Source organism: Schistocerca americana, chromosome 1 (assembly GCF_021461395.2).
Source record: "Schistocerca americana isolate TAMUIC-IGC-003095 chromosome 1, iqSchAmer2.1, whole genome shotgun sequence".
NCBI classification, from domain to species: domain Eukaryota; kingdom Metazoa; phylum Arthropoda; class Insecta; order Orthoptera; family Acrididae; genus Schistocerca; species Schistocerca americana.
Window position 1 is genome coordinate 628,398,596 of NC_060119.1, and position 20,754 is coordinate 628,419,349.

The window sequence follows — 20,754 nt, forward strand, 5'->3', positions numbered from 1 at the left end:
GATTGAAAAGCATATTCACGGTGTCAAATTGGCAAAATAAAACAAAACAACATTGGAGGAAGACATAACTGTGTTCCACAAAGGCAAAGACGAGAAAGACGACCCCAACTCCTCTAGACGAATCACTCTGAAGAGCCTTTAAACTCTTCTCTAAACTCTTATTAAGGCGCACTGAGCACGGACTGCGTGCTAATATCCCAACGAGTCAATGCGACATCACTCCATGCAAATCGACAGTGCAGGTTGCTCCAGAAGTCATTCAAGTAATAACAATGACTCTAACGGAACTCACTGCCGCAGTGTAAGTGATCTTTATTGGTTACTTTAAAGCATTCGACAGTATCAGCAGGAAGATCCTTATCCAGAAGCTAGGGAATATGCTAGGTAAATCAAGCCATGAACCAGAAATAAAAAAGTCAGTTCTAGACGCAAGCCATATAGCAATATACAATGGCATGTCGATATCGAAGGACAACAATCAAACAAAAGTGGTCCTCCAAGGAGATTTGCTGGTTTAGATACTCCTTAATGTGATGATAACGGGCACTGAACGTACAAGTAACGTAAAACAGCTTATGCATGCAGAAGACAAGGTCATCCTCTCCAGCAGCCTAGAAGACCTACAATCAGACATGGAGACCATCGGGAAATGGGCGCTAGAAAACTTGATCGAAATACACAGATCAAAGACCAAAGCAATGAACTTTTGAAGAGGGGGAAGAATATCAAAGAGATCTCACGTGTGGTGAGTCAACTTTAGAATTAGTATCCAGCTTCAAATACTTCAGAGTAGCGCTACGATCAACTAGAATCAGTTTCTCTCTGCATATACAAGAGCGAGCTAAAGCCGCAACAAAAGCCATTTACGACATCCCTAAGCTGCAAAATTACTCCCTGCTAATTGCGATACCGCTGTTCAACCTCAAAGTTGCCTCAGCTACAACGTAAGGAATTCACCTAATGTGAGCCTATCTGACAGTGAAAAACCTCAAGAAACGAGTGAACATTAAAGCTAGGTCCCTTAAAAGAACTCTGTCAGTCTCAGAATTTACAGGGAATAGCTACACCTATATAATAAAGGAATCTTCTTTATAGAAGACATTAGACAATGCTTCGATCATTCAGGAACGCTTGCCTATAGAATCGGCATCAGGGAGAGAGAGAATAAAGCTAGGGAGGTACCGAACGAACTCACGCAAACAGAAGCGATGAGTTCAGATACCTAGAACGGACCGAACTTCCATCTCTGTCGCCTGTACACGTGTTGCGCCGCTCATGGTTTCCACGGGAACATATGCCACAAGGAAACATGTCATAATGCCAAGGAGGACTGCATTTGTAAACTATGCAACAGGCCATGTGTGAAAGCAGAGCTCAACCACTAAGCACATTAAGAAAAGACTCGTGTAAGCATAACTCAAGTGAAACCATATGTACACGTTGTATGTGACTAAGTTACTATTAATACAAAAGAAGCTAGCATTTCTTTCAGTAAGGGTCACATTCATCATAGCAAAATTTTTACATTATTACAGCATTTCTTAATGGCATGGGCATTTCCTAACATGGACCTCCATATGTGAGAATCATCTGTAAGTTAAGAAAAATTCCTGGTACCTTTAACTTCCGGTTATTCAGGTTTTACTGTAATGTTTTTAAGACTTTTCTGTAGCGAAAATTTAAGCCCAGAAAGGAAATTACTCCAAAACATTTAAATGACCTTTTTTTACGTATCCATCATGGTCAATTATTCCATTTTCGCCGGAATAGTATTACAATGTCGGGTTGGATTTCATACGAACCGCTGTGAACAACGACTCTGTTGCGATTCAGACAGGAAGCAAGTCGGCAATCATGGTTCAGTGTGCACTTTATTGCAAAGTTATATTTCACCTTCAGTATAACAATCATTAGTGCTAGAAAATGTAAGAAATAAAAAGGAATTGAACACTTAATTACATGAGACGAAGTCCAGATAACTATTTTACAAAACTGGAGACTCCTTAGTAATATACTTTATGAAGTGAGCCGCATAAATTTAGCAGGCTTGTAAATGCACATGTAGTTACACAACGTTAGTGTATAAACTGAGGCTGCTGTTTATGGACCTACACAACGAGCCGCAGCATACATAATAGAGATGACCGACGCTCTTTATAACATTGAGGTCTGTTTATGACTAGCAATTGAAAGAAATATTTTATTAATATAAAAGTAGACAACTAACAATTACGATAAAATAACGGATTTGCATAAAACTGATGACCAGGTGATGTAAGAACGGTGTATTTACTAAGAGGAACAGCCCAATGAACCTGATGTAAAACGAGTGATTTAAAATTAATGTTAATTTTGTTTTAAAACACTTATAACTATGTCTAAACTTGATATAAGCACACCACAACTACTATTTTTATTTTTAATGTTATTTTACAGATTTTTATGAAAAACCATAAATTACGTGTCATGGAGGTTGGGAGAAAGTGAGATACAATAAAACTCCCTGTAAAAGATTTGTTAACATGCCAGTTAAATGTATAATGTCCTGAATTGACGTTAATAACATTATTATCAAAGATAATGCCAACAGTCATTAGTATAAAGGGCGTTGGTCATCCTCCACGGCGTACATTGTGGCTGTTTGTACAGGTCTGTAAACACTCGCCCCGGTTTGACTTACAGTTGCTGTGTGCTATGTGCATGCTAAGCTCATTGCATTTACAAGCCTGTTGAGTCTATATAATTCACTTCATACGGTATGTTGCTTATTATAGAGTCTCCAGTTCTGTACAACTGTGATACGGATTTAGTTTCATACCACTCCATGCCTGATTCCTTTTTATTTCTTGTATTTTCTAGCACTGATGCTCTACGTCTACATTTATGTCAATACTCGCAAGCCACCTGACGGTGTGAGGCTGAGGGTAATTCCGGTGTCACAAACTGATTCCCCCCTTCCCTGCTCCACTCGAGAACGGCGCGTGCGTAGAATGATTATCGGTAAGCCCCTGTATCAGCTTTAATATCTCGAATATTCTCGTCGTGGTCATTCCGCGAAATGTATGTCGGAGAAAATAACTCTTCCCCGAAAGCACTCTCTCAAAATTTCGATGGTAAACCTCTCCGTCATGCATAAAGCCTCTCTTGTAGCATCTGCCACTGGATTTGTTGGGCACCTCTGCCGTAACGCTTTCGCACCGACCTGTCTCGTGACGAAACGCGCCGCTCTTCGTTGGATCTCCTCTGTCTCTTTTTCACTCCTACCTGCAGTACACCTACGTTTCTAGCATTGTAGATTTAAAGAAAGCTTTTAACAATGTTGACTGGAATACTCTCTTTCAAATTCTGAAGGTGGTAGGGGTAAAATACAGGGAGCGAAATGCTATTTACAATTTGTACAGAAACAACATGGCAGTTATAAGAGTCGAGGGACATGAAAGGGAAGCAATGGTTGGGAAGGGAGTGAGACAGGGTTGTAGCCTATCCCCGATGTTATTCAATCTGTATATTGAACAAGCAGTAAAGGAAACAAACAAAATTTGGAGTAGGATTTAAAATCCATGGGGAAGAAATAAAATCTTTGAGGTTCGCCGATGACATAGTAATTCTGTCAGAGACAGCAAATGACCTGGAACAGCAGCTGAACGGAATGGACAGTGTCTTGATAGGAGGATATAAGATGAACATCAACAAAAGCAAAACGAGGTTAATGGAATGTAGTCGTATTAAGTCGGATGATGCTGAGGGAATTAGATTCGGGAATGAGACACTTAAAGTAGTAAAGGAGTTTTGCTGTTTGGGGAGCAAAATAACTGATGATGGTCGAAGTAGAGAGGATATAAAATGTAGACTGGCAATGGCAAGGAAAACGTTTCTGAAAAAGAGAAATTTGTTAAAATCGTGTATAGATTGAAGTATCAGGAAGTCGTTTCTGAAAGTATTTGTATGGAGTGTAGCCATGTTTGGAAGTGAAACATGGACGATAAATAGTTTGGACAAGAAGAGAATAGAAGCTTTCGAAATGAGGTGCTACAGAAGAATGCTGAAAATTAGATGGGTAGATCATATAACTAATGAGGAGGTATTGAATAGAATTGGGGAGAAGAGAAATTTTTGTGGCACAACTTGACTAGAAGAAGGGATCGGTTGGTAGGACATGTTCTAAGGCAAAAAAGGCTCACCAATTTAGTATTGGAGGGCAGCGTGGGGGGTAAAAATCGTAAAGGGAGACCAAGAGATGAATACACTAACAGGGGGAGGCCGCCAATTGTGAAATTCAGATTCGATTCATACTGCGCATAATAAAAGCTCATGGCCAGAGGTGTAATGTGGCAAAGCACTAAGATGCACTTCTCAGCCGTTGTCGAGAAAACCGTCTGTTAAAAAGAAACCGTTGCGGTGAAATACTCTCTACGATTTACAATTTTCTACAGCGTTGTGGCGCAGCGGTAAACGCGCCATGCAACTTTTTTTTTAGTATTTGCTTTTTGTAATTCAAATGTATATATATATATATATATATATATATATATATATATATATATATATATATAATTCCCGGCAATCAGTTGCAACAATTATGCATATAATAAGTTGTTTACAGTCGTTTGTCGTGGAAAAACTGGCGACTTCGAACATCATTATGTTTTCCGCAAACAAAGTTGTATTTCACAAATGTTATTAATTGTCTTCATAATGTTTACCACGTATAGTTAACGGAAGACGTAGAAACTATATTCCGAAACGAATACGTATAGCGTAAGTCAAACGTTCGAATTAGAATAGAGACCCCACGAACACAAATTTGCTGTGGCAGGTATGAAATATAAACTCCGTTACTCGCTCGTTACACTTGATGGACAGATGTTGAATGGGCCGAAACGAGCCGCCGCATAACAGCGTAGTTGCCTCCTAACTTCGAAAGAAGGTAGATGCGGTCCCTAGCGCAATTGGTAACATCATCGAAAATCAGTGCGGGCGTGAGAGCTTTGGTACACCCTGTTAAACAAACGGAAAAATGGAGGCGGTACAATTGGAGAGCGATCCGCCTTCACCAACATGCATAAGCAATTCATTAATTCGCGGCATGCAACTTTTTTTTATTATTAGTTTTTTGTAATTCAAATATATATTTGAATTACAATATATATATATATATATATATATATATATATATATATATATATATATATATTTGAACTACAAAAAACTAATAATAAAAAAAAGTTGCATGCCGCGGGATTCGATCCGGCGACCTTCGGATTACGAACCCGAGCGCTTACCGCTGCGCCACGACGCTGTAAAAAATTATTAACCGTAGAGAGTATTTCACCACAACGGTTTCTTTTAACTGTCGATTTTCTCGACAACGGCTGTGAAGTGCATCTTGGTGCTTTGCCACATTACATATCTGGCCATGAGCTTTTATTATGCGCAGTATGAATCGAATCTGAATTTCACAATTGGCGGCCTCCCCTTGTAAGCAGATTCAGAAGGATGTAGGTTGCAGTAGGCACTGGGAGATGAAGAAGCTTGCACAGGATAGAGTAGCATGGAGAGCTGCATCAAACCAGTCTCAGGACTGAAGACCACAACAACAAACTGCAATGTTCAAGAATTGGTGGAACAAGTGCCTTGTAAGGAACCTATTTCGTGGATGAGTCACGTTTCCCTAAGATTCTTCCTATGAATCTCAGTCTGGCGTCTGCTTTTCCTACTGTTTGTAGCTGAACTGCTGAAATCTAGATCTACACTAAAGTACACACTGAATCGTTACGGATGGCTGACTTCCTCCCCGTTTGTATTAAAATGTCGTCTATTTGTCTTCAGAATTGCGTTTTGTGGTAGTATTCGCACTCGTTTCCGCGAATGCGACTAAAACATTTGTTATTTGGTTTAAATCTGTCACGTTTGCAAGAGAAACGCCACAGAACTGTGTCTCTGGCAGCATTCTCAGTGTGTCGCAAGTAGAGCGCTTCCGTGCCGTAGGACAACGTGTCGACACCGCGTTGAGGCCACGCGGGGCGACACGTCTGCGGCGACGTGCCTGCAGCCTCAGTGTGTGCTCCGGACAAAGGGGACGGGTAATCCCCCGTCGCGGTTCAAACGGGCAGCGCTAACAAGTGTCGGGCTAAGCGGCCGCCTCTGCCTGCCGCCTGATGCCTGTCGCTAACGAGATCGCCGGCCAATCAGGAGCCGGCACTGCAACAAAGGCTGCAGCGGCAGCGGCAGCGGGCGCCTTGTGCATCTCCCTGGCCCCTGCACTCCTGGCCCCGCCAGGGCGCGCCAGGTGGCTTCTGTGACAATTGTTTGTCCGTCGCATGATGGTTCGTTACCATTTTAGCTTTCCACGAACGAGGCTGTATTCTAGAAAAACAAAGAGACAACACGAGACAAGGGACTCCGTGAACCCTGCTGTTAACTGAGGAAACATTATTAAGCTACGTTTTCAGAGCTCTGCCAGCCGGTGTGGCCGAGGGGTTCTAGGCGCTACAGTCTGGAGCCGCGTGACCGCTACGGTCGCAGGTTTGAATCCTGCCTCGGGCATGGATGTGTGTGATGTCCTTAGGTTAGTTACGTTTAAGTAGTTCTAAGTTCTAGGGGACTGATGACCTCCGCAGTTAAGTCCCATAGTGCTCAGAGCCATTTGAACCATTTTTTCAAATCTCTGAAAATCCCTGAACGTCTGACCCACAGTCGTGATTCAATATTAAATGACCAAACACAGTGCAATAGTTTCAGTCATCTAACCATGTACTCCACATATTCTGTTGTATTATTGCGTTGATGCGTAAGTTAGTAGCGTTTATCCGTAACTTTAGTGAACACAACAGACACACCTAACAGAGAATTTAGTCGTCAGTTCTCCTTCACTATTTACAACAGTACGCCAGTGATGGGATAACTTTTCGATTCTGTAGCTGTGCGAATCACATGGTTTTGAGACGAAAAACTCGTCGAGCTGTGTTCGGAACGCCTTTTCATCCGGAAAGGGAGTTCCTTGAAGGTTATTAGATAGAGAGTGGGAAAGGCGAAAATGCGAGGAAGCAAGACCAGGTGAATAACTTGGGTAAGGAACGACTTTCCGACCCAACTCCTGTGCTGCGTTTTTTGTCAGTCTAGCAGATGAGTCAGGTGTTATCGAGGAGTTGCGTCACTTCAAGCAGTCTTCCTGGTCATTGTTCTTGGATTGCTTCTGCAAGACGTCTCAGTTGTTGAAAACAAATGTTTGTAGTGATGGTTACACCTCGCGGAAGAAATTCGTAGTACGAGGGTGAGTCAAATGAAAACCTTAAATATTTTTTTATATATTATTTATTGTGCAGAAGTGGTACAAAGCTGTATCACTTTTCAACATAATCCCCCCCACGCTCAATGCAAGTTCTCCAGCGCTTACAATGTGCATAAATTCCTTTAGAAAAAAATTCTCTTGGTAGTCGGCGCAACCACTCATGCAGTGCACGGCGTACCTCTTCATCAGAAAGGAACTTCTTCCCTCCCATTGCGTCTTTGAGTAATCCAGAGAAACGGAAATCACCTGGGGCAAGGTCTGGTGAGTATGCAGGTCTGTGATTGTTGCAAACTGTTGTACGGGCAGTGTGACGCCTTGCATTGTCATGTTGCAAAAGGACACCTGCTGACAGCAATCCACGTCGCTTTGATTTGTTTGCAGGCCGCAGATGATTTTTTAGGGGATCTGTGTATGATTCACTGGTAACAGTGGTCTCTCTAGGCATATAATGCTCCAAAATGACGCCTTTTTCGTCCCAAAAGAGAGTCACCATAACCTTCGCTGCTGATGGTTCTGTTCGAATCTTCTTTGGTTTTGGTGATGAGGAATGGCGCCATTACTTGCTTGCTCTCTTCGTTTCCGGTTCGTGGAAGTGAACGCAGGTTTCGTCCCCAGTAACGATTCTTGCAAGGAAGCCATCACCTTCTCGTTCAAAGCGCCGAAGAAGTTCTTTACAAGCATCAGCACGTCGTTCTCTCATTTCAGCAGTCAGCTGCCGTGGGACCCATCTTGCAGACACTTAGTGAAACTGGAGCGCATCATGTACAGTGTGGTGTGCCGACCTATGACTAATCTGTAAACACGGTACAATGTCATTCAGTGTCACTCGGCGGTTTTCCTTCACTATGGCTTCAACTGCTGCAATGTTCTGTGGAGTCACAACTCGTTGTGCCTGACCTGGACGAGGAGCATCTTCCAGTGAAGTCACAGCATTTGTGAACTTCCTACGGTATTAGTAGACTTGCTGCTGTGACAAACGTGCATCACCGTACTGAACTTTGATTCGTCGATGAATTTCAATAGGTTTCACACCTTCATTACGCAAAAACCCAATAACAGAACGCTGTTCTTCCCTGGTGCAAGTCGCAAGTGGGGCTTCCGTCTTTATACTGGTACTGCGACGGTATGTGTGCATTTGGACTATGCTGCCACCTACAGGCCATTCTGCACGCTGTTTGTAGCACGCTTACCGACTTACAGGATAACGACGCGAAAATTCTATTTGTTATAACAAATTTAAGGTTTTCATTCGACTCACCCTCGTATACACCGTCGCTGTTTCACCAGAAGAATAACATTGTCTTTCGTGGTTGCGCGCAGGTCCTGGTACGTGGAGTAACTGCATTGTTTGGTCTCAACCATTCCTTTCTTTTCCTTACGTTAGCGTAAAGACACCATTTCTCGTCACCAGTAATGATACAGGATAGAAATGGTCGGAGTAGTTCACGAGCCAATTGATGAAGAGTAGGCAAAGATGCACATATAAATTTTTTTGTGGTTTTGGCTTAGAGCATTCAGTACCCATACAAACGACTTTTTAACCTTCCCCATTGCATGCAAATGTCGCACGATGGTGGAGTGGTCACAGTTCATCACATTTGCCAGTTCTCGAGTGCACTGACGTGGGTCGTGATGGATTAAGGCGTTTAAACGATCTTCATCAGAACTCGAATGTCTTTCTGAACGCGGAGAGTCGCTAATGCAAAAACGAGATTCTCTTTGAAACGAAAAAAAAAAAACATTTTTCCTGCCGTGCTGTGTCCAATGGCATTATCCCCATACACGACGGAAATGTTTCTGGCTGCCTCTGCTGCTGTCAGACCACTACTGAATTCAAATAGCAGAAACTTAAGAAATATTCCGATTTCTCCACTTGGCACTCCATATTCTAGCGTCCACAGCTTCACTCGCAATCTCCAAATGACAGAGTGACAATATTAACCTCGTATATCAACAGTGAACTACAATAAAAGTGACAATTAACAAATAAACCCTTAGCAACCGGAATACCAACGTTCAAAACAAAAACGCTACAAACTTATTCACCAACTAAATGTAATGTGATGTGTACGTCTTTCCTTCTTCCACTGATGTCAGTATGCATTTCCTGTTACGATTGTAAATTCTGCCTCTTACTCTGTTTCTGTATCAGCTTCCACAGGTAATACATGGTCAATTTATTCCTGTTGCTCTTGTGGTCTTCAGTCCGAAGATTGGTTTGATGCAGTTCTATCCTGTACAAGCCTCTTCGTTATCCCCCGCACTTCCCTTCAGTACTAAAGTGGTAATTCCTTGATGTCTCACAATGTGTGCTAGCAAACGGTCCCTTCTTTTGGTCAAGTTGTGCAAAAAACTCTTCGACATTCTTCTGTAGCACCACATATCAAAAGCTTCTATTCTCCTGTAGTTATCATCCATGTTTCACTTCCATACATGGCTACGCTCCAAACAAATACTTTCGGAAAAGACTATAAAAAATCTATATTCGATGTTAATAAATTCTTCAGAAATGCTTTTCTTGCCACTGTCAGTCTGCATTTTATATCCTCTCTACTTCGGCCATCATCACTTATTTTGCTGTCCAAATAAAGAAACTCAGCTACTATTTAAGTGTCTCATTTCATAATCTAATTCCCCCAGCATCACGGGATTTAACTCTATTACAGTCCATTATTCTTGTTTTGCTTTTGTTGAGGTTCATCTCATGTCCTCCTTTCAACAACTGTCAATTTCGTTCAGCTGCTCTTCCAAGTGCTTTGCTGTCCCTGCCACAATTACAATGTCATCGGCAAACCTCGTAGTTCTTATTTCTTTTCCTTGAACGTTAATTCCTATTCCAAATTCTTCTTTTATTTCCCTTAATGCTTGCTCAATGTACAGATTGAGCAGCATTGGGTACAGGCTACAATCCTATCTCACACCCTTCTCGACCACTGCTCCCCTTTCATGCCATTCGACTCTTATAACTGCCATCTGCTTTCTGTACAAGTTGTAAATAGCGTTTCGTTCCCTCTATATTACCCCTGCTGTCTTCAGAATTTCAAAGAGACTATTCCAGTCAAAATCGACAAAAGTCTTCTTCAAGTCTACAAATGCCATACTGATCTTCCCCAAGGTCGGCTTCTTCCACTGTTTCCATTCTTGTGTAAAAAAAAAGTGTTAGTTTTCTGCAACCACGACTTACTAAATTGACAGTTCGGTAATTTTCACAACTATCAACAACTGCTTTCTTTAGTAATGGAATTATTACATTATTTTTGAAATCTGGGGGTATTTTGCCTTTTTCATTCATCTTGCTCACCAGATGGAAGATTTTAATCATGGCTGGCTCTCCCAAGGCTATCAATAGTTCTGACGAAACATCGTCTACTCCTGGGGCCTTGTTTCGACTTAGATCTTCCACAACTCTTTCAAATTCTTCTCGTAGTATCATATCTCCAATCTCATCTTCATCTGCCTCCTCTTCCCCTTCTGCAATATTGCCATTATCTCTCTTGTATAGACCCTCTATACACTCCTTCCACTTTTCAGGTTTACCTTCTTTGCTTAGGATTGGTTTTCCACCTGAGCTCTTGATATTCATATAGCTGCTTCGCTTTTCTCCAAAGATTTAATTTTCCTGTCGGAGGTATCTACATTTCCCCTAGTGAAATATGCTTCTAAAAACTTACATTTGTCCTCTAGCCAATCCAGGTTAACCATTTTGCGCTTCCTGTCAATCTCATTTTTTAAAAGTTTGTGTTCCCTTTCCCCTACTTCTCTTGCTGCATTTGTATTTCCTCCTTTCATAAGTTAAACCCATTATCTCTTGTGCTACACAAGGATTTCTACTAGGCCTTGTCTCTTTTCCTATTTGATCCTCTGCAGCCTTTTTTCCAGCCCATTCGTCCTCTACTGTATTCTTTTCCCTTATTCCAGTCATGTGTTGCCTAATGCTCCCCAAAACTCTTAACAACCTCTGTTTCTATCAACTCATCCACGTCCCATCTCCTTAACTTCTTCAGTTTTAATAATTGAGGTGAGAGCTCACATCTGCTCCTGGAAATTTCCTGCAATTTCAAATCTGGTTCCCAAATATCTGTCTAACCATTATATAATGAATCTGAAACCTTTCGGTGTCTCCAGGTCTCTTCCACGCATACAAGATTCTTTAATTATTCTTAAAACCATGCGTTAGCGATGATTAAATTATGCTCTGCGCAAAACTCTACCAGACGGCTTCCTCTTTCATTCCTGCCCTCCCCCCCTCCCCGCCAATCCATATTAACCTGCTATTTTTCCTTCTCCTCTTTTTCCCACTGTCGAATTCCACTCTCCCATGGCTACTAAATTTTCGTCGCGTAACTTCATAAATAATTCCTTTTATCTCGTCATACATTTCTTCAATCTCTTCATCATCTGCGGAGCTGGTTGGCATATAAACGTGTACTATTGTGGTGGGTGTCGGTTTAATGTCTATCTTGGCTGTAACAGTGCGATTGCTGTGCTGTTCATAGCAGCTTACCCGTATTCCAATTTTCTTATTCATTATTAATCCTACTCCTGTGTTATCTCTGTTTGGTTTTGTATTTATAGCCCTGTATTCACCTGACTAGAAGGCTTGTTCCTCCTGACACTGAATTTCGCTAATTCTCCCTAGGTCTAACTTCAACCGGTCCATTTCCCTTTTTAAATTCTCTAACCAACGTGCCCGATTAAAGGACCTAACATTCCATGCTCCGATCTGTAGAATGACAGTTTTGTTTCTCCTGATGACTATATTCTCCCGAGTAGCCTCCGCCAGGAAATCCGAATGGCGGATTATTTACCTTCTGAGTATTTTACCCAACAGGCCACCATTATCATTTAACCATAGAGTAGAGCTGCAAGCCCTCGGAAAAATTACGGCTGTAGTTTCCCCTTGCTTTCAACCACACTCAGTGCTAGCATAGCAAGGCCGTTTTGGTTGATGTTACAACGCCAGATCAGGCAATCATCCAGACTGTTGCCCCTGCAACTACTGGAAAAGCTGCTGCCCGTCTTCAGGAACCACGCGTTTGTCTGGCCTCTCAACAGATACACCTCCGTTGTGGTTGCACCTATGATAGGGCTATCTGTATCGCTGAGGCACGCAAGCCCCCTTATCGAAGGCAAGGTCCATGGTTAAGGGTGTGGGGGGAATCCACTCTTCAGTACTTTTATATTTTATTGTGACGGTTAATTTAATTTAAATGCTTATATAGGCACTTTCAATTTTACTATAATTTTTTTCTGTTTTGTTTATTTTATTTATAGTGCAACTTTTTTCATTACATTAACAGTGACCATGCTGGTCCAGCGTACAAAGCACATGACTCTGGCCCTGATGGTGCCAGGTTCAATCCCAGATGGGGATACACCGCATCTGCTATAAAATGAGTAATGGGAATCTTTTGCGGGGATAAAAGACGGCCAGGACGAAGTAAAGCCTTACGCTGCCTACAGTCTGGTCAGTAACCCAGTCACAGAGTGAGCGCCACAGACTTTACCTTTATTACACTACCACAGCACCATCAAAGATGACATTTGCTCTGTGTTCGTACCTCACTCTCGGAGTTAACATCTTTTTCAGTATTGTTCACGAATTTTGACCTTCTATGACGACCATAGTGTGTCGAAATCTCAACCGATTAACAGAATAAATTAATACTGCAGAGGGCTCAAATTTTGTGTTTTCCATTTATAATTATGAAGTTGTTCTACCAAGAAGTGACCGAAGAAACAGTTAATATGGTACTCTTATTTTTATGGTACTTTATTTTCCGAAAGTTAGCTGAGAAATGGAGAAACTGATTCATCTATAATTTAAGCTCCCCCTTCCAGTTACGCCTAATGTTTGAGAAAATACTCTTTCGTCCGAACATGCCTCGGAAGACCCGACGGTACCGACCGACCGCCGTCCTATCCTCAGCTGTTAGGCGTCACTGGATGGGGACATGGAGGGGCATGTGGTCAGCACACCGTTCTCCAGGCGGTATGTCAGTTTGCGTGACCAGCGCGGCTACTTATCGATCCAGTAGCTTCTCGATTGTCCTCACAACGGCTAAGTGCACCCCGCTCGCCGACAGAGCTCTGCAGACCACGAAGGTCACCCATCTAAGTGCTCGCCAAGCCCGAGAGCGCTTAACTTCGGTGATTTGACGGGAAGCGGTATTACAACTGCGGCAAGGCCACTGGATTCTAGAAAATAGCGAGATCCAAAATAAAGGACCGTTTGTTAGAAAGTTAAATAGCAACATGATCAAATTTACCATTGCAAGATGAAATTCAATATTAACGGAACAATTATCGTTCTTTCATGACAATACCGTAGTTGTGCTGTTATTAATTATAGTAATTGTAGGATCCACCCTTATATTAGTTACTGCTTAAGCAAACCAGACTACATGGAAACCTACTCTAAACTATTTGAACAACTCTTCCTGCCATCATCTTAATTTTTATCGTATTATCATCACTGTAAATACTTTTTCTACTTTGCCGGCCTATGTGGCCCAGTGGTTCTAGACTCTTCAGTCCGGAACCGTGCAGCTGCTACGGTCGCAGGTTCGATTCCTGCCTCGGGCATGGATATGTGTGATGTCCTTAGGTTAGTTAGGTTTAAGTAGTTCTAAGTCTAGGGGACTGATGACCTCAGATGTTAAGTCCCATAGTGCTTAGAGCCATTTGAACCATTCCTTTATCTACTTTATTGCTCATACCATAAAATAACTACAACAACAACTGGACGACAATCATACTGAAATTACGAGCATTCAGATTTTGTAGACGTTCTGTATTATATTTATGTAACATCAAAAAGAGGTTTACAGGTTGATGGATTTCGACTGTTACATAAAGATAACCAAACAATTTGACCCGTAAATACGGAAGTCAACTGCTAACAGAAGCATCAGACGTTCTACATTCACGTGCGATACCTGTATTAGGAGTTCAAATTGATGCTACTCACGGACGAATAAATCAAGTCACATTTATAATAAATCGACCTGAGCTATTCTTTCGTCAATATTAAGAAATTTGGAGAGCCAATCACAGATTTATACCAATTGTGATTGAAAATCCATCAGTAAATTTATTTATTTACTGGTTATCTAAGACAATCTAAGGAGTTATTTGAAATGTAACATTAGCGCGTCCATCTAAAATAAAATTTTAGCAAGCATGAACATCAGATGAGTGAAAGTAAGTAATGGTCTCTTACACCCAAAAATAGTACATCAGCATCTTAATATCATTAATCTACACCCCACAAATACCACCACTCAAATCACTGCCCCTATTTATAGCATTTTGTATTCTATTAATTCTGCTTAATCAAATAAAAGTTTTCTTATTTAAATCAAATAATATTGAAAGAGCAAAGCTCGGAGGAATTAAAATGAATAATCCAGTCTGAAAACGATGTCAATTTTCAACATTTGACTTATCAACCAACATCTTCAATTTATCATTCCATTAACTATAACATTTCTAGGATTATTATTAATCCCTTCAAAATTCATACTGTTGTCGTCATGGATTAATATTACACGGCATGCCCCAGTTCCATTAAGTCTGCTTGTGTGAAATTCCAAACGGCAATGTGAACTGCAGCGTTACGATCCTTGAAGTTTTAACAACAGCCGTTAGTGGTCAGAGCGCTAGCTTCGCTGCAGGCAAATGTAACGGCAGGTGTCTGGCACTCATCGGTCAATGCGAGTACACACACCAACCCCTGCAAACATTGTTTAAGGAGGTACATGCAAGTGAGCTGAAATTTGAAATTTGCAGCTACCTCCAACGTAATGGACTTCCTACCAAATGACCTAACTGTGCCAGTTTCCACCGATAAGCGTCGAGGGGAAAAAATCCAGTAGAGTTTGGGAAAACGTGGTTGCAGCATCGCATCCCACCAAATATTCCAGTCCTAACATTCACCTGTGGTGCCTCATGGTCGGGGCACACATTTTCAGGCCGGGACAGTAGCTCAGCGTGTTCAGTCAGAGAGCTGGTTGGCTTCTGTAATAATAATAATAAAAAAAAACTGAGTAAAAGGATCAACAACGAACTTGAACGGATGTCGTGTGACGTTCGCAACGAAAAAAAGCGTTTAGCTACTCTCTGTAATAAAAAACTGAGTGAAAAAAAAGGCCAACGGCCATATCTTGTTGAATACCCCGGTTCTCGTCCGATGACCGAAGTTAAGCAACATCGGGCCCAGTTAGTACTTGGATGGGTGACCGCCTGGGAACACCGGGTGCTGTTGACTCCCCTTCATTTTAGAAGCAGGCACGGTAACTCAGCGTGTTCGGTCAGAGGATTTGGCTACCTTCTGTAAAAAAAAAAAGAAAAAAAATGAGTGAACGGATGAACGAACAACCTGAATAGGTGTCATCGGACGTCCGCCACGAACAAATTCAACGAACAATATGCAACAAAATGAGATAAAAAAAGATAGCATCTTTGATTAGTAAACACATTGTCCTCAGTCCTGGGTTCGAATCCCGTCACTGCTTAAATTTTGATTAATAATAAGCATTGGCGGACGTAGACTTCTGGCATAAGAAGTCAGCCTCATTTTTCCAACGGCCTTGTACAAGACGGCGGAGGCGCGGACAGAGGTTCAGGACCCTCATATCCTAGGGGTGGGAAACTGCCGCTAAAAACGGAAGAACCAGCAATGATCAACGACATAAGGATGCAGAAGGCACTGGAAACCACTGCATTACAGACACATGTGTATCCACAGGACATGTGGCCTGTAATTGAAAAAGTGTCATGATGATCTCTCCACTGGCAAAAGATTCCGGAATAGTCCCGCATACGGATCTCCGGGAGGGGCCTGCTAAAAGGGAGGTGTCTAGGAGAAAAATATTGAATAACCAACGAAAGGATAGCGTTCTACGAGTCGTGGCGTGGAATGTCAGAAGCTTGAACGTGGTAGGGAAACTAGAAAATCTGAAAAGGGAAATGGAAAGGCTCAATGTAGATATAGGAGGGATTTCTGGCTAGATGAGTATAGGATAATATCAACAACAGCACAAAATGGTATAACGAGAGCAGGATTCGTTATGAATAGGAAGGTACGGCAGAGAGTGTGTTACTGTGAACAGTTCAGTGACAGAGTTGTTCTTATCAGAATCGACAGCAAATCAACAACGACAGTGATAGTTCAGGTATACATGCCGACGTCGCAGACTGATGATGAGGAGAGAGAGAAAGTAGATAAGGATATTGAATGGGTAATACAATACGTGAAGGGAGATGAAAATCTAATAGTGATGGGAGACTGGAATGCAGTTGTAGGGGAAGGAGTAGAAGAAAGGGTTACAGGAGAATGTGGGCTTGGGACGAGGAATGAGAGAGGAGAGAGAATTATTGAGTTCTGTAGTACAATTCAGCTAGTAATAGCGAATATTCAGTTCAAGAATCACGAGAGGAGGAGGTATACTTGGAAAAGGTCGGTTGATACGGGAAGATTTCAGTTAGATTACATCATGGAGGCACAGAGATTCGGAAATCAGATACTGGAGTGTAAGACGTACCCAGGAGAATATACAGACTCAGATCATAATATAGTAGTGATGAAGAGTAGGCTGAAGTTTAAGACACTATCAGGCAGAATCAATACGCAAACAAATGGGATACGGAAGTACTAAGAAACGACGAGATACGCTTGAAGTTCTCTAAGGCTATAGATACATCAATTCGAAATATCTCAGTAGGCTGTATGGTTGAAGAGGAATGGAAATCTCTAAAAAGGGCCATCACAGAAGTCGGAAAGAGAAACCCAGGTACAAAGAAGGTAACTGCAAAACAATCATGGGTAACAGAAGAAATACTTCAGTTGATCGATGAAAGGAGGAACTATAATTTGTTCTGGGAATCTCAGGAGTACAGAAATACAAGTCACTGAGGAATGAAATAAATTGGAAGTGCAGAGAAGCTAAGACGAAATGGCTGTAGGAGAAATGTGAAGAAATTGAAAAAGAAATGATTGTCGGAAGGACTGACTCAGCACACAGGAAAGTCAAAACAACCTTCGGTGACATTAAAAGCAAGGGTGGTAACATAAAGAGTGCAACGGGAATTCCACTGCTAAATGCAGAGAGAGAGTAGATTGGCTGAAAGAATACATTGAAAGCCTCTATGAGGGGGAAAATTTGTATGATGTGATAGAAGAAGAAACAGGAGTCGATTTAGAAGAGATAGGGGATCCAGTATTAGAATCAAAATTTAAGAGAGCTGTGGAGAACTTAAGATCAAATATGATTTCTAATATTACTGGCGGAAGAGGTAACAGAACGGCTATGCACCTTGGTGTGTAGAATGTATGAGTCTGGCTGGCGGCATAACTTCTGACTTTCGGAAAAAATATCATCCACACAATTCCGAAGACTGCAAGAGCTGACAAGTTCGACAGTTATCTCACAATCAGCTTCATAGCTCATGCATCCAAATTTCTGGCGATAATTATATACAGAAGAATGGGAAAGGAAGTTGAGGATGTGCTAGATGACGATCAGTTTGGCTTTATAAAAGGTAAAGGCACGAGAGAGGCAATTCTGACGTTGCAGTTGATATAGAAGCAAGAATGAAGAAGAATCAAGACACATTTATAGGATTTGTCGACCTGGAAAAAGCGTTCGACAATGTAAAATGTTGCAAGATGTTCCAAATTCTGAGGAAAATGTGAGTAAGCTAAGGGGAAGACGAGTAATACACATTATACACAAGAGCCAAGAGGCAATAATAAGAGTGGACGACCAAGAACGGAGTGCTCAGATTAAAAAGGGTGTAAGTCGGGGATGTATTATTCCCCCGGCCCCCTACCCCCCTACCCCCCTACTCCCCCCCCCCCCCCACCCACACCAACTGTTCAATCTGTACATCGAAGAGCGAGGAGGAAATCAAAAGCAGACTAGCAATGGCAAAAAGGACATTCATGTCCAAGAGATGTCTACTAATATCAAATATCGGCTTTAATTTGAGGAAGAAATTTCTGAGAATGTACATCTGAAGTACATCATTGTATGGTAGTGAAACATGGACTGTGGGAAAACCAGAACAGAAGAGAAAAGAAGCATCTGAGACGTGGTGCTACAGACGAATATTGAAAATTAGGTGGACTGATAAGGTAAGGAATGAGGAGGTTCTGCGCAGAATCGGAGAGGAAAGGAATATGTGGTAAGCACCCCAAGGAGAAGGGACAGGATGGTAGGACATCTATTAAGAAATAGAGGAAGAAGAGAATGGAATACATCCAGCAAACAATCAAGGATGTAGGTTGCAAGTGCTAAGTGCTACTCTGAGATGAAGAGGTTGGCACTGGAGAGGATGAGGATACTAATGAGCAAAAAAAAAAGAAAGTATCCTCCAAGAGGAAGCAAGGGAACACTGCACTGTCCCACAACAAGGTAAAAATTTAATTAATTAGCCAATCGATCTGATAGAGTGAGGGAATAATTCCAAGATATCCTCAGTGGGAAGTTTACCAGGTAAATGCTGTTTGTTTGTGGTACAGTGTGACCACGAGTGATAGAGTGTGCAGGCCCAGCAGTAGCATGCAACGGGATGTGACCACTTGAGAGAGAGAGAGAGAGAGAGACCATGTGTTTCAACAGGAATTTCTCAGGTATCAAATATCAAACGTTCTCCACTACCTGATGCTTTGTTTGGGGATTAGCGCTACTTCCGTTCTGCATGCTGCGTGAGCTGACTGGCGTGTGGTGTGACTGACAGCGGTCACGAGGCTCAAGTGAGTTTAGTTCAGCCTATGTGTAAGGTAGTAGACGAAGTGGCCAGCACGGTGAAGTGGTCAGGTTGTGGGTGCACAAAGCCCTCCAGTCAGTGCAAAAGATTTTTGCAGCATAATTTTGTGAAGAAGCTATGTTGATGGTATAAAAAAGGAATCTATTTAATTACACCTTCCTGATGAATTTTACAAGACCTGCATCTCCCAAACAGCAGAGAATGATGAGCGAGAGAGATACAAGACCTGCAAACTGAATTTTATAAATAAACAATATACCCTCTGCAGTGTAATTGAGTCTCTTGTCATGAGATCTTTCCTCTCCATCACAGGCTCTCAAATTTACAGATGGGGGATTTCCCAGAGGGGGTAGGGATAAATTAATTGATCAATTTAATTAATTAGTCAATCAAATTCAGATGGGGCTATTCGGATAACTCAATCCTGGAAGTGTGCTTGCATTAGCTAGTAAGAGGGGGGAGTATTGGAGGTTGGCTGAGAGATGGGTGAGGATGAGGGGGAGGTGGAGATGTGTGGGGGTTCCCCAGAAGGACAAATTATCCACAGAGGGGCCATAAACCAATCTGAGGGCGTCATAAACCTCTTAGCAGAACAATAGGTTAAGGGGAGAGGGAGGGGGCCATAAATCAGTCAAGTATGCCCCTGAATGTTTGCAACCTTCACTAACAACTTGGTGTAGAACACAGGTTACCCCACTATTTGTGATCCACTTGGAGCACAATAAGGCAATTCCCACCTGTCATGGTCAGATGTGGTAGACTGAAACCTTGAAAGAATATGCTTGCTGTCACATTCCTATACAGTTGAACATGGCGCCACTGACACATTTGAATGGCCCACAGATCTGGATGTTCGCTGATTCGACCAGCTGCTCAAATCGAGACACATAACGAGGTCCCTTTCAAACTCTGTTACATGTTGAGAACGCAGTGTCACACGCGTGCGCTGCATCTCCGTGTTCCTCTCAGTGGTCGCTCAACATCTGATAACTGTTCACACGCCTTATATGCTCTGTCAGGCCTCGCAAAAGCACTAAGAATGAACAACACTAGTGCACTCTTGTCGCTGTTGTACGTGTCACAGTGAATTGCAACATACCAACTGATAGTGTGCACGTGTACAAAGTTACGAAGTATGTCGGGAAAGTAAAAAAATTTTTTTTTTTTAAAATAAGATACATTTGCTATTTTGTCTAAAACTGACATAGTGAGACCGTGCCTGTGTACAATTAATGTAGGTTAATTCTTACAAAGAAGCAAACAGCAACCATCCACTATTAATACTGCTATTTATTTAGGTAACAAGCACCGTTACCGGTATGAAACTGGCAAGTTCATCATCAGACGGCTGTTCACATGATTTTCAAGATACACTTTACATTATCGTCCGTTTTCGATTTTTATTATTCCACTGTGGCGAAGTATTTTTGGTGTGTTGCTGCCGTCGAAAATTCCGCGCGATTTTGTTGCGAAGTTGGAGCATTGTATTTTTTGAATATTCCTAAATATATCTAGCACTTATCTGGCAAATTCTTTTTGGTGTGTGTGTGTGTGTGTGTGTGTGTGCGTGTGGTGCTTTGCCCAATATCGTGATGTTCAAATTACGTAAGTGGTGGATATATTTAGGAATATTCGAAAAATACAATGTTGCAACTTCGCAACAAAATCGCGCGGGATTTTCGACGGCAACA

The 20,754-nt window shown here is 41.8% G+C and overlaps 1 non-coding gene across 1 annotated transcript; it reads left to right on the forward strand.

The window, feature by feature from the left end:
- Positions 1 to 15,441: 15,441 nt before the first annotated feature.
- Positions 15,442 to 15,560, forward strand: LOC124559315. The gene has a single exon (XR_006968866.1). It is a non-coding gene; the product is annotated as a 5S ribosomal RNA (ribosomal RNA).
- The last annotated feature ends 5,194 nt before the right edge of the window (positions 15,561 to 20,754 follow it).